Consider the following 13,571-nt stretch of genomic DNA (forward strand, 5'->3'; position numbering starts at 1 on the left):
GTGAGGCAGAAGACGACACAAATGAGAGTGGACAAGAAAGTGAGAGCGGAGGCAGTGAGGAGGGGGAGGCAGAGTATATGGAAAGTGAGGAGGAGGGAGTCAGAAAAGAAACGGAGGAGACAGAGAAAGAGGATGCAGGCAAGCAGGAAGGAGAGAGGCCGACAGAGGAGACGGAAGGCGGAAAGAAAGATGGAGCGAACCGGAAGGAAAGGAAGGAGAGAACGAAAGGAAACAACGAGGAGGAGGATGCGGGAAGGAGGAGAGGAGCGCTGGCGCGTGAGGTGAGGACAGAAGGGACGGCAGACAGGAGGAGTGACGGGGTGGAGAAGAAAGGTCCCAAAACGAAGGAGACGAGAGGGCCAGAGAAGGGGGCGACTGTCGAAAGACAAGACGGAAAGGAGGAAGCAGGCCCGGGGAGAACGCGACGAGAGGATGACACAGGAAGGACGGAGAATGCACTGAGTGGAGCTAAGCCCACAGAGACTGCAGAGGAGACTACCACACCACAGACGGTAGGATCCGAAACAGACATGGATATAGAGGAACAAATGAAACAACTAAGAAAAAGACAGAATACTAAGAGGCATACGAGGAATAATAAGAAAAGTAAAACTAAGGAAATAACAAAATGAAAGTAAAAATAATAATAATGTTAACAATAATTTCAATAAATGCAAGGGGGCTAAAGAACAAAAACAAAAGACATCAGATATATGGGAAGAGTAATTACGACATAATATGCTTACAGGAAACACACTGGAATGAGAGATGTATGAAAGAGGTGGAGGATGAATGGAGGGGAGAAGTATTTGCAAATAATGGAGATGGGAATGCGAGGGGTGTAGCAATATTAACAAAAAAAGGAGTGATAGGGAATGTAAGAAGGTGTGAAGATGAGGGAGATGGGAGGATGATAGGGATCAAATTTGAATATAAGAATGAGGAAATGAAGCTGGTAAATGTGTATATGCCGAATGAGGAGAAAGAAAGAAAGGTGATGATTGAAAAGATGGGAACGATGTGTGATGACAACTGCATGATTGTGGGGGACTTCAATGTGTGGTGTGAGAAACTGGACGTGTCAACAAACATGCACTTTAAAAATGACACAACAAGAGAGGTATTAAAAAAATTAAAAAGTATGAAAGGACTGAGTGACGTATGGAGAGAAAGAAATCCAGAGAGGAGAGCGTTCTCAAGAACACAACTGGTAAAAGGGGAATTAAAACAGAGTAGGATAGATTTAGTATTAAGCACAAAAAGCATAGCAGAAAGGATAAAAGAAATAGAATATAGAACCACAACGTATAGTGATCATAAGGAGTTAAAATTTACAATAGGGGGGGGGACAAAGAGAAGAGGAGGGGGACTGTGGTGCATGAATGGGGAGTTGCTGAGAGATGAAAAATATAAAAAAGAAGTGAGAGAATACATAAGGTGGGAGAAGGATGACAGGATGTATGAGGAAGATATAGGGAGGTGGTGGGAAGGGGTAAAAGAGGGAGTACGGACCATGAGCATAAAACACAGTAGGAAGAGGGGGAAAACACAGAGAGAGAAGGAAAAAAAGTTAAAAGAGGAGTTGAGAGAAGAGGAAAAGAAAGCTGAGGAGGATGGCAAGTATGATCTGGGGGAATATATAAAGAAGAAAGATGAACTGAAAGAGATAGAACAGGGAAAGTGCAAGGGAGCAATAATTAGAAGTAAGGCAAGAGATGTAGTAGAGGGGGAAAAATGTACAGGTTATTTCTTAGGGCTAGAGAAGGTAAGGCAAAAGAATAATTATTTTGAGCAAGTGGAGGGAAAGAGAGGGGAAAGAATAACTGACTTTGTAGGGATAGTGGAAAGAGTAGGAGAATTCTATAGGGAGTTATTTAAGAAAGAAGAAGTAGATGAGGAGAGTAGCAGGCAGGTGATAGAAAAGATGGAAGCTAGGCTGAGTGATGAGGATAGAGAAGGATGTGAAAGAGAGATAACTAAAGGAGAGATAGGGAAAGCAATAGATGAGTTAGGCAGGAATAAAAGTCCAGGGATAGATGGGATAATAGGAGAGTTTTATATAGAGTTTAAGGAAGAATTAGTGCCAGTGTTAGATAGATTATTTAGGTATATAGAAGAGAAGGGAGAGATGCCACACAGCATGACAATAGGGCTAGTTAGTATAATTTACAAAAAAGGGAGCAGGGACAAATTAGAAAACTACAGACCACTCACAATGTTAAATGGTGATTATAAAATACTAGCAAAGGTGTTAGCAAATAGGATAAAGGGGGTTATAGGGACGGTGGTGGGAAGCACACAAGCATATAGCATACCAGGAAGAGACATAGCCGACACAATAAGCAGTATTAGGGACACCATCACACACATGAAGGGGAACAAAATAGGGATAGTAGCGAGTTTGGATCTGAATAAAGCATTTGATAGAGTAGATCATGGGTATTTATATAAGGTATTAGATAAAGTGGGTTTTGGAAATAGGATGATAGGATGGATAAGGAGGATGTATGAAAGAGCAGCGAGTAAGATAAAAATAAACGGGATAGTGACAGAGGAGTTTAGATTAGAGAGATCAGTTAGACAGGGATGTCCGCTATCGGCTCTGCTGTACGCCTTGTCAGCAGAGCCGCTAGCGGCACTAATATTGCAAAATAGAGGGATTAAGGGCATAGAACTACCGGGTGGACAGATGAGCACGCTATATCAATATGCAGACGACACAACAGTGACAGTTAGGGACAAAGAAAGTGTAGTAGAGGTTTTAAAAAGTGTAGAGCAGTATGGTAGGGCATCAGGAGCAAAAGTAAACATAGAGAAATCAGAGATAATGTACATAGGGGAGAACAGAGAAGAGAGGGAGGAGATCAGAATGAAGGAAAACAAAGGGTATATGAAGGTGTTAGGTGTAAATTTAGGGATAGAAGAGAAAGAAGGGAGAGATAGGCAGTATGAGGGGATAGTGAATAGGATTAGAAAGACGTTAGGGTTTTGGAAGAGAAGAGGATTGAAGCTAAAAGGGAAGGTAATTGTAGTAAATTGTTTAATAATGAGCAAGCTGGTGTATGTGATGAATGTGATGGATGTGCCTGAGAAAGTGATGAAAGAAGTGGGAGGGATGGTGAGTGACTTTTTGTGGGATGGGAAGGGGGTTAGAATAGCAAGGGAAGTACTAGAAAACGAGTATGAAGACGGGGGACTGAAACTGGTTAACTTAGAGAGAAAAAAAAAAGCACTGAGGGTGAAAATGATGGTGAGATACTTAAAGAATAAAAGTGATCAGGTGTGGAAGGTGTGTTTAACAGAAGCTATCAACAAAACTGGAGGGTGTGGTGAGAGTGGAGTGTATATGAAAATGAAAAAAGGGATGTTAGATGGAGTGACTGATTATTACAAAGAGATGCTGGGAGCGTGGGGAGAGTTTCTGAGTTTCGTGAAGTATGAATGCAAAAATGTAAAGCAGGTATGGGAGCAGCCAGCGTTTTTAAATCCAAAAATCACAGTGGAGGGGGAGACCATCTTTAACAGGGTAATATGGAGAGCAGGGATAAGGAAGGTGAGGGACATGGTGTACGAGTACACACCGGGTTTTATGAGGGCACAGGTGATTGTAGATGAGGTCAGGGGGAATGGGGATGAAATATGGCCGGGTACAGCTGAAGGGGTCATAGAAAAAATAAAAAAAGCAATGCCCAAAGAATGGATGGAAATGATTGAGAGAGAGAACGTGAACGGAGGAGAAGATGAAATAGATATGTATGTAGGGGAAGGGGAGTGCAAGTTGAGTCTGAAGGATGTAAAAACAAGGATGATATATGAATGTATGAGGGAGAAAGAACTGAGGAGGCCGGCTGCAGAGAAAGTGTGGGTCAAAGTAATGAATAACATGGATGCAAAGCAAATATGGACCAATCTGAGAGTGAAGTGGAACACGACTGAATGTGAACACTTTGACTACATGCTAAGGCACAACAGGATATACAACAACCTGATAAAGAGCAAGTTTGACCGGGAGGTGGGAAAGGAATGTGACGTATGTGAAGTGGGAGTGGAGACATGTATGCATGAGTTTGTTGAATGTGGGGAACTAAGGGTGTACTTTGGGAAAATAAGGGAGTTAATAAATAGGTGCTGGGAGGGAGACTTTGTGGGGAGGAGCGAATGGAAGAAGCTGTGGTTGTTTGGCGTGGTGGAGAGAAAGAGAGGATGCAATGTAAATCTGTTAAACTATGTCCTGAGCCACGCACGATATGCAGTGAAACTAAGGAGAAACACTGCGCAGTATGAAAGGAGAAAATGTGACGTGTGGAATGTTTTTAAAAATTTGACAGAAAGGGATGTGAAAGTGATGCACAGCTACATTGGGAAAGACGACTTTCAGAAAGGGTTTGTGGACGGGAGCACCTTCATAGAAATAACGAATGGAGATGTGAATGAGGTGAGAATGGATTTTGGTTAAGATTTGTTTTGGGGCTCTTTGTTTTTGGTTGGTTTTATTGCTTTTATTGATTTGTGTGTTTCCTGTATCGAGTGATGTATACATGTGAAAAGTTAAGACCTGACAGAGGCAAACATGTAAAGGAACGATGTAAAAAACAAATGTATGTAAAAAAAATGTAAATTCAATCTATTTTTGATAATAAAAGAAAAAAAAAAAAAAAAAAACACGCCCGATCTCGTCCGATCTCGGAAGCTAAGCAGGGTCGGGCCTGGTTAGTACTTGAATGGGAGACTGCCTGGGAATACCAGGTGCTGTAAGCTTTTTAGACTTTTCTTTGCAGAGGGCGCTGTTGCTGCTGCTTCAGAGGAGACACCTCTTGGAAAGAGCAGGAAAGACTGTTCATCAAAGGAAAAAAGAATATGGAACCCTCACATCATCACTGAAAGGTGAAAGTGAGCATTCATCAGATTTGTTTCTAATCAAAACACTACTTTATTCATGTTTTATTAACATATCATTTTCAAATTGTCTTATTTGGAGAGAGCGATGAAAGAGCAGGGAGTTTACTCTGCATCAGGGAAACAACTGGATATGAAACACTGACAATATTGCTGAAGGTCATTTTTGAAAATTGTAATGATTTTTTTCTTGCAACGATATGACAAAATTGCACCTTGAGATTGATTTTGCAACAATTGACACTCCCGCCCACCCACACCTCAAGATTATATGGTTGCAAAGCAACAGAAGAACCATTGATGATGGTGATGATTCACATGTATAAAGGAGGTATTGTGGGTGGAGTTAATCGCTTACGGCCATACCACCCTGAACACGCCCGATCTCGTCCGATCTCGGAAGCTAAGCAGGGTCCGGCCTGTTTAGTACTTGAATGGGAGACCGCCTGGGAATACCAGGTGCTGTAAGCTTTTTAGACCTTTCTTTGCAGAGGGCGCTGTTGCTGCTGCTTCAGAGGAGACACCTCTTGGAAAGAGCAGGAAAGACTGTTCATCAAAGGAAAAAAGAATATGGAACCCTCACATCATCACTGAAAGGTGAAAGTGAGCATTCATCAGATTTGTTTCTAATCAAAACACTACTTTATTCATGTTTTATTAACATATCATTTTCAAATTGTCTTATTTGGAGGGAGCGATGAAAGAGCAGGGAGTTTCCTCTGCATCAGGGAAACAACTGGATATGAAACACTGACAATATTGCTGAAGGTCATTTTTGAAAATTGTAATGATTTTTTTCTTGCAACGATATGACAAAATTGCACCTTGAGATTGATTTTGGAACAATTGACCCCCCCCAACCCACCCACACCTCAAGATGCTATGGTTGCAAAGCAACAGAAGAACCATTGATGATGGTGATGATTCACATGTATAAAGGCGGTATTGTGGGTGGAGTTAATCGCTTACGGCCATACCACCCTGAACACGCCCGATCTCGTCCGATCTCGGAAGCTAAGCAGGGTCGGGCCTGGTTAGTACTTGAATGGAAGACTGCCTGGGAATACCAGGTGCTGTAAGCTTTTTAGACTTTTCTTTGCAGAGGGCGCTGTTGCTGCTGCTTCAGAGGAGACACCTCTTGGAAAAAGCAGGAAAGATTGTTCATCAAAGGAAAAAAGAATATGGAACCCTCACATCATCACTGAAAGGTGAAAGTGAGCATTCATCAGATTTGTTTCTAATCAAAACACTACTTTGTTCATGTTTTATTAACATATCATTTTCAAATTGTCTTATTTGGAGAGAGCGATGAAAGAGCAGGGAGTTTACTCTGCATCAGGGAAACAACTGGATATGAAACACTGACAATATTGCTAAAGGTCATTTTTGAAAATTGTAATGATTTTTTTCTTGCAACGATATGACAAAATTGCACCTTGAGATTGATTTTGGAACAATTGACCCTCCCGCCCAACCACACCTCAAGATGCTATGGTTGCAAAGCAACAGAAGAACCATTGATGATGGTGATGATTCACATGTATAAAGGAGGTATTGTGGGTGGAGTTAATCGCTTACGGCCATACCACCCTGAACACGCCCGATCTCGTTTGATCTCGGAAGCTAAGCAGGGTCGGGCCTGGTTAGTACTTGAATGGGAGACCGCCTGGGAATACCAGGTGCTGTAAGCTTTTTAGACTTTTCTTTGCAGAGGGCGCTGTTGCTGCTGCTTCAGAGGAGACACCTCTTGGAAAGAGCAGGAAAGACTGTTCATCAAAGGAAAAAAGAATATGGAACCCTCACATCATCACTGAAAGGTGAAATTGAGCATTCATCAGATTTGTTTCTAATCAAAACACTACTTTATTCATGTTTTATTAACATATCATTTTCAAATTGTCTTATTTGGAGAGAGCGATGAGAGAGCAGGGAGTTTACTCTGCATCAGGGAAACAACTGGATATGAAACACTGACAATATTGCTGAAGGTCATTTTTGAAAATTGTAATGATTTTTTTCTTGCAACGATATGACAAAATTGCACCTTGAGATTGATTTTGGAACAATTGACACTCCCGCCCACCCACACCTCAAGATTATATGGTTGCAAAGCAACAGAAGAACCATTGATGATGGTGATGATTCACATGTATAAAGGAGGTATTGTGGGTGGAGTTAATCGCTTACGGCCATACCACCCTGAACACGTCCGATCTCGGAAGCTAAGCAGGGTCGGGCCTGGTTAGTACTTGAATGGGAGACCGCCTGGGAATACCAGGTGCTGTAAGCTTTTTAGACTTTTCTTTGCAGAGGGTGCTGTTGCTGCTGCTTCAGAGGAGACACCTCTTGGAAAGAGCAGGAAAGACTGTTCATCAAAGGAAAAAAGAATATGGAACCCTCACATCATTACTGAAAGGTGAAAGTGAGCATTCATCAGATTTGTTTCTAATCAAAACACTACTTTATTCATGTTTTATTAACATATCATTTTCAAATTGTCTTATTTGGAGAGAGCGATGAAATAGCAGGGAGTTTACTCTGCATCAGGGAAACAACTGGATATGAAACACTGACAATATTGCTAAAGGTCATTTTTGAAAATTGTAATGATTTTTTTCTTGCAACGATATGACAAAATTGCACCTTGAGATTGATTTTGGAACAATTGACCCCCCCCAACCCACTCACACCTCAAGATGCTATGATTGCAAAGCAACAGAAGAACCATTGATGATGGTGATGATTCACATGTATAAAGGAGGTATTGTGGGTGGAGTTAATCGCTTACGGCCATACCACCCTGAACACGTCCGATCTCGGAAGCTAAGCAGGGTCGGGCCTGGTTAGTACTTGAATGAGAGACCGTCTGGGAATACCAGGTGCTGTAAGCTTTTTAGACTTTTCTTTGCAGAGGGTGCTGTTGCTGCTGCTTCAGAGGAGACACCTCTTGGAAAGAGCAGGAAAGACTGTTCATCAAAGGAAAAAAGAATATGGAACCCTCACATCATTACTGAAAGGTGAAAGTGAGCATTCATCAGATTTGTTTCTAATCAAAACACTACTTTATTCATGTTTTATTAACATATCATTTTCAAATTGCCTTATTTGGAGAGAGCGATGAAAGAGCAGGGAGTTTACTCTGCATCAGGGAAACAACTGGATATGAAACACTGACAATATTGCTAAAGGTCATTTTAGAAAATTGTAATGATTTTTTTCTTGCAACGATATGACAAAATTGCACCTTGAGATTGATTTTGGAACAATTGACCCCCCCCAACCCACCCACACCTCAAGATGCTATGGTTGCAAAGCAACAGAAGAACCATTGATGATGGTGATGATTCACATGTATAAAGGAGGTATTGTGGGTGGAGTTAATCGCTTACGGCCATACCACCCTGAACACGTCCGATCTCGGAAGCTAAGCAGGGTCGGGCCTGGTTAGTACTTGAATGAGAGACCGCCTGGGAATACCAGGTGCTGTAAGCTTTTTAGACTTTTCTTTGCAGAGGGTGCTGTTGCTGCTGCTTCAGAGGAGACACCTCTTGGAAAGAGCAGGAAAGACTGTTCATCAAAGGAAAAAAGAATATGGAACCCTCACATCATTACTGAAAGGTGAAAGTGAGCATTCATCAGATTTGTTTCTAATCAAAACACTACTTTATTCATGTTTTATTAACATATCATTTTCAAATTGTCTTATTTGGAGAGAGCGATGAAAGAGCAGGGAGTTTACTCTGCATCAGGGAAACAACTGGATATGAAACACTGACAATATTGCTAAAGGTCATTTTTGAAAATTGTAATGATTTTTTTCTTGCAACGATATGACAAAATTGCACCTTGAGATTGATTTTGGAACAATTGACCCCCCCCAACCCACCCACACCTCAAGATGCTATGGTTGCAAAGCAACAGAAGAACCATTGATGATGGTGATGATTCACATGTATAAAGGAGGTATTGTGGGTGGAGTTAATCGCTTACGGCCATACCACCCTGAACACGCCCGATCTCGTCCGATCTCGGAAGCTAAGCAGGGTCGGGCCTGGTTAGTACTTGAATGGGAGACCGCCTGGGAATACCAGGTGCTGTAAGCTTTTTAGACTTTTCTTTGCAGAGGGCGCTGTTGCTGCTGCTTCAGAGGAGACACCTCTTGGAAAGAGCAGGAAAGACTGTTCATCAAAGGAAAAAAGAATATGGAACCCTCACATCATCACTGAAAGGTGAAAGTGAGCATTCATCAGATTTGTTTCTAATCAAAACACTACTTTATTCATGTTTTATTAACATATCATTTTCAAATTGTCTTATTTGGAGAGAGCGATGAGAGAGCAGGGAGTTTACTCTGCATCAGGGAAACAACTGGATATGAAACACTGACAATATTGCTAAAGGTCATTTTAGAAAATTGTAATGATTTTTTTCTTGCAACGATATGACAAAATTGCACCTTGAGATTGATTTTGGAACAATTGACCCCCCCCAACCCACCCACACCTCAAGATGCTATGGTTGCAAAGCAACAGAAGAACCATTGATGATGGTGATGATTCACATGTATAAAGGAGGTATTGTGGGTGGAGTTAATCGCTTACGGCCATACCACCCTGAACACGTCCGATCTCGGAAGCTAAGCAGGGTCGGGCCTGGTTAGTACTTGAATGAGAGACCGCCTGGGAATACCAGGTGCTGTAAGCTTTTTAGACTTTTCTTTGCAGAGGGTGCTGTTGCTGCTGCTTCAGAGGAGACACCTCTTGGAAAGAGCAGGAAAGACTGTTCATCAAAGGAAAAAAGAATATGGAACCCTCACATCATTACTGAAAGGTGAAAGTGAGCATTCATCAGATTTGTTTCTAATCAAAACACTACTTTATTCATGTTTTATTAACATATCATTTTCAAATTGTCTTATTTGGAGAGAGCGATGAAAGAGCAGGGAGTTTACTCTGCATCAGGGAAACAACTGGATATGAAACACTGACAATATTGCTAAAGGTCATTTTTGAAAATTGTAATGATTTTTTTCTTGCAACGATAATTGCACCTTGAGATTGATTTTGGAACAATTGACCCTCCCGCCCACCCACACCTCAAGATGCTATGGTTGCAAAGCAACAGAAGAACCATTGATGATGGTGATGATTCACATGTATAAAGGAGGTATTGTGGGTGGAGTTAATCGCTTACGGCCATACCACCCTGAACACGCCCGATCTCGTCTGATCTCGGAAGCTAAGCAGGGTAGGGCCTGGTTAGTACTTGAATGGGAGACCGCCTGGGAATACCAGGTGCTGTAAGCTTTTTAGACTTTTCTTTGCAGAGGGCGCTGTTGCTGCTGCTTCAGAGGAGACACCTCTTGGAAAGAGCAGGAAAGACTGTTCATCAAAGGAAAAAAGAATATGGAACCCTCACATCATCACTGAAAGGTGAAAGTGAGCATTCATCAGATTTGTTTCTAATCAAAACACTACTTTATTCATGTTTTATTAACATATCATTTTCAAATTGTCTTATTTGGAGAGAGCGATGAGAGAGCAGGGAGTTTACTCTGCATCAGGGAAACAACTGGATATGAAACACTGACAATATTGCTGAAGGTCATTTTTGAAAATTGTAATGATTTTTTTCTTGCAACGACATGACAAAATTGCACCTTGAGATTGATTTTGGAACAATTGACCCTCCCGCCCACCCACACCTCAAGATGCTATGGTTGCAAAGCAACAGAAGAACCATTGATGATGGTGATGATTCACATGTATAAAGGAGGTATTGTGGGTGGAGTTAATCGCTTACGGCCATACCACCCTGAACACGCCCGATCTCGTCCGATCTCGGAAGCTAAGCAGGGTAGGGCCTGGTTAGTACTTGAATGGGAGACCGCCTGGGAATACCAGGTGCTGTAAGCTTTTTAGACTTTTCTTTGCAGAGGGCGCTGTTGCTGCTGCTTCAGAGGAGACACCTCTTGGAAAGAGCAGGAAAGACTGTTCATCAAAGGAAAAAAGAATATGGAACCCTCACATCATCACTGAAAGGTGAAAGTGAGCATTCATCAGATTTGTTTCTAATCAAAACACTACTTTATTCATGTTTTATTAACATATCATTTTCAAATTGTCTTATTTGGAGAGAGCGATGAGAGAGCAGGGAGTTTACTCTGCATCAGGGAAACAACTGGATATGAAACACTGACAATATTGCTGAAGGTCATTTTTGAAAATTGTAATGATTTTTTTCTTGCAACGATATGACAAAATTGCACCTTGAGATTGATTTTGGAACAATTGACCCTCCCGCCCACCCACACCTCAAGATGCTATGGTTGCAAAGCAACAGAAGAACCATTGATGATGGTGATGATTCACATGTATAAAGGAGGTATTGTGGGTGGAGTTAATCGCTTACGGCCATACCACCCTGAACACGTCCGATCTCGGAAGCTAAGCAGGGTCGGGCCTGGTTAGTACTTGAATGGGAGACCGCCTGGGAATACCAGGTGCTGTAAGCTTTTTAGACTTTTCTTTGCAGAGGGCGCTGTTGCTGCTGCTTCAGAGGAGACACCTCTTGGAAAGAGCAGGAAAGACTGTTCATCAAAGGAAAAAAGAATATGGAACCCTCACATCATCACTGAAAGGTGAAAGTGAGCATTCATCAGATTTGTTTCTAATCAAAACACTACTTTATTCATGTTTTATTAACATATCATTTTCAAATTGTCTTATTTGGAGAGAGCGATGAGAGAGCAGGGAGTTTACTCTGCATCAGGGAAACAACTGGATATGAAACACTGACAATATTGCTGAAGGTCATTTTTGAAAATTGTAATGATTTTTTTCTTGCAACGATATGACAAAATTGCACCTTGAGATTGATTTTGGAACAATTGACCCTCCCGCCCACCCACACCTCAAGATGCTATGGTTGCAAAGCAACAGAAGAACCATTGATGATGGTGATGATTCACATGTATAAAGGAGGTATTGTGGGTGGAGTTAATCGCTTACAGCCATACCACCCTGAACACGCCCGATCTCGTCCGATCTCGGAAGTGTAAGCAGGGTCGGGCCTGGTTAGTACTTGAATGGGAGACCGCCTGGGAATACCAGGTGCTGTAAGCTTTTTAGACTTTTCTTTGCAGAGGGCGCTGTTGCTGCTGCTTCAGAGGAGACACCTCTTGGAAAGAGCAGGAAAGACTGTTCATCAAAGGAAAAAAGAATATGGAACCCTCACTTCATCACTGAAAGGTGAAAGGGAGCATTCATCAGATTTGTTTCTAATCAAAACACTACTTTATTCATGTTTTATTAACATATCATTTTCAAATGGTCTTATTTGGAGAGAGCGATGAGAGAGCAGGGAGTTTACTCTGCATCAGGGAAACAACTGGATATGAAACACTGACAATATTGCTGAAGGTCATTTTTGAAAATTGTAATGATTTTTTTCTTGCAACGATATGACAAAATTGCACCTTGAGATTGATTTTGGAACAATTGACCCTCCCGCCCACCCACACCTCAAGATGCTATGGTTGCAAAGCAACAGAAGAACCATTGATGATGGTGATGATTCACATGTATAAAGGAGGTATTGTGGGTGGAGTTAATCGCTTACAGCCATACCACCCTGAACACGCCCGATCTCGTCCGATCTCGGAAGTGTAAGCAGGGTCGGGCCTGGTTAGTACTTGAATGGGAGACCGCCTGGGAATACCAGGTGCTGTAAGCTTTTTAGACTTTTCTTTGCAGAGGGCGCTGTTGCTGCTGCTTCAGAGGAGACACCTCTTGGAAAGAGCAGGAAAGACTGTTCATCAAAGGAAAAAAGAATATGGAACCCTCACATCATCACTGAAAGGTGAAAGTGAGCATTCATCAGATTTGTTTCTAATCAAAACACTACTTTATTCATGTTTTATTAACATATCATTTTCAAATTGTCTTATTTGGAGAGAGCGATGAGAGAGCAGGGAGTTTACTCTGCATCAGGGAAACAACTGGATATGAAACACTGACAATATTGCTGAAGGTCATTTTTGAAAATTGTAATGATTTTTTTCTTGCAACGATATGACAAAATTGCACCTTGAGATTGATTTTGGAACAATTGACCCTCCCGCCCACCCACACCTCAAGATGCTATGGTTGCAAAGCAACAGAAGAACCATTGATGATGGTGATGATTCACATGTATAAAGGAGGTATTGTGGGTGGAGTTAATCGCTTACGGCCATACCACCCTGAACACGCCCGATCTCGTCCGATCTCGGAAGCTAAGCAGGGTCGGGCCTGGTTAGTACTTGAATGGGAGACCGCCTGGGAATACCAGGTGCTGTAAGCTTTTTAGACTTTTCTTTGCAGAGGGCGCTGTTGCTGCTGCTTCAGAGGAGACACCTCTTGGAAAGAGCAGGAAAGACTGTTCATCAAAGGAAAAAAGAATATGGAACCCTCACATCATCACTGAAAGGTGAAAGTGAGCATTCATCAGATTTGTTTCTAATCAAAACACTACTTTATTCATGTTTTATTAACATATCATTTTCAAATTGTCTTATTTGGAGAGAGCGATGAGAGAGCAGGGAGTTTACTCTGCATCAGGGAAACAACTGGATATGAAACACTGACAATATTGCTGAAGGTCATTTTTGAAAATTGTAATGATTTTTTTCTTGC

At 41.7% G+C, this 13,571-nt stretch overlaps 9 non-coding genes and 5 pseudogenes across 9 annotated transcripts; all 14 read left to right on the top strand.

The window, feature by feature from the left end:
• The first annotated feature begins 5,248 nt into the window (after nt 1-5,248).
• Nucleotides 5,249-5,367, top strand: LOC138409159 (5S ribosomal RNA). The gene has a single exon (XR_011242479.1). It is a non-coding gene; the product is annotated as a 5S ribosomal RNA (ribosomal RNA).
• Nucleotides 5,368-5,859: 492 nt separating this feature from the next.
• Nucleotides 5,860-5,978, top strand: LOC138409054 (5S ribosomal RNA). Its single transcript, XR_011242375.1, has one exon. It is a non-coding gene; the product is annotated as a 5S ribosomal RNA (ribosomal RNA).
• Nucleotides 5,979-6,468: 490 nt separating this feature from the next.
• Nucleotides 6,469-6,587, top strand: LOC138408404 (5S ribosomal RNA). The gene has a single exon (XR_011241723.1). It is a non-coding gene; the product is annotated as a 5S ribosomal RNA (ribosomal RNA).
• A 490-nt stretch (nt 6,588-7,077) lies between these two features.
• Nucleotides 7,078-7,186, top strand: LOC138409705 (5S ribosomal RNA; annotated as a pseudogene).
• A 492-nt stretch (nt 7,187-7,678) lies between these two features.
• LOC138409890 (5S ribosomal RNA) lies at nt 7,679-7,787 on the top strand (annotated as a pseudogene).
• Nucleotides 7,788-8,279: 492 nt separating this feature from the next.
• LOC138409876 (5S ribosomal RNA) lies at nt 8,280-8,388 on the top strand (annotated as a pseudogene).
• A 492-nt stretch (nt 8,389-8,880) lies between these two features.
• Nucleotides 8,881-8,999, top strand: LOC138407895 (5S ribosomal RNA). The gene has a single exon (XR_011241213.1). It is a non-coding gene; the product is annotated as a 5S ribosomal RNA (ribosomal RNA).
• A 492-nt stretch (nt 9,000-9,491) lies between these two features.
• On the top strand, nt 9,492-9,600 carry LOC138409877 (5S ribosomal RNA; annotated as a pseudogene).
• A 483-nt stretch (nt 9,601-10,083) lies between these two features.
• Nucleotides 10,084-10,202, top strand: LOC138408109 (5S ribosomal RNA). The gene has a single exon (XR_011241427.1). It is a non-coding gene; the product is annotated as a 5S ribosomal RNA (ribosomal RNA).
• Nucleotides 10,203-10,692: 490 nt separating this feature from the next.
• Nucleotides 10,693-10,811, top strand: LOC138410145 (5S ribosomal RNA). Its single transcript, XR_011242941.1, has one exon. It is a non-coding gene; the product is annotated as a 5S ribosomal RNA (ribosomal RNA).
• Nucleotides 10,812-11,301: 490 nt separating this feature from the next.
• LOC138409707 (5S ribosomal RNA) lies at nt 11,302-11,410 on the top strand (annotated as a pseudogene).
• A 490-nt stretch (nt 11,411-11,900) lies between these two features.
• On the top strand, nt 11,901-12,020 carry LOC138409108 (5S ribosomal RNA). Its single transcript, XR_011242429.1, has one exon. It is a non-coding gene; the product is annotated as a 5S ribosomal RNA (ribosomal RNA).
• A 490-nt stretch (nt 12,021-12,510) lies between these two features.
• Nucleotides 12,511-12,630, top strand: LOC138409109 (5S ribosomal RNA). The gene has a single exon (XR_011242430.1). It is a non-coding gene; the product is annotated as a 5S ribosomal RNA (ribosomal RNA).
• A 490-nt stretch (nt 12,631-13,120) lies between these two features.
• Nucleotides 13,121-13,239, top strand: LOC138407896 (5S ribosomal RNA). Its single transcript, XR_011241214.1, has one exon. It is a non-coding gene; the product is annotated as a 5S ribosomal RNA (ribosomal RNA).
• The last annotated feature ends 332 nt before the right edge of the window (nt 13,240-13,571 follow it).

The sequence above is a fragment of the Paralichthys olivaceus genome, chromosome 5 (genome assembly GCF_024713975.1).
Source record: "Paralichthys olivaceus isolate ysfri-2021 chromosome 5, ASM2471397v2, whole genome shotgun sequence".
In the NCBI taxonomy this organism is placed as follows: domain Eukaryota; kingdom Metazoa; phylum Chordata; class Actinopteri; order Pleuronectiformes; family Paralichthyidae; genus Paralichthys; species Paralichthys olivaceus.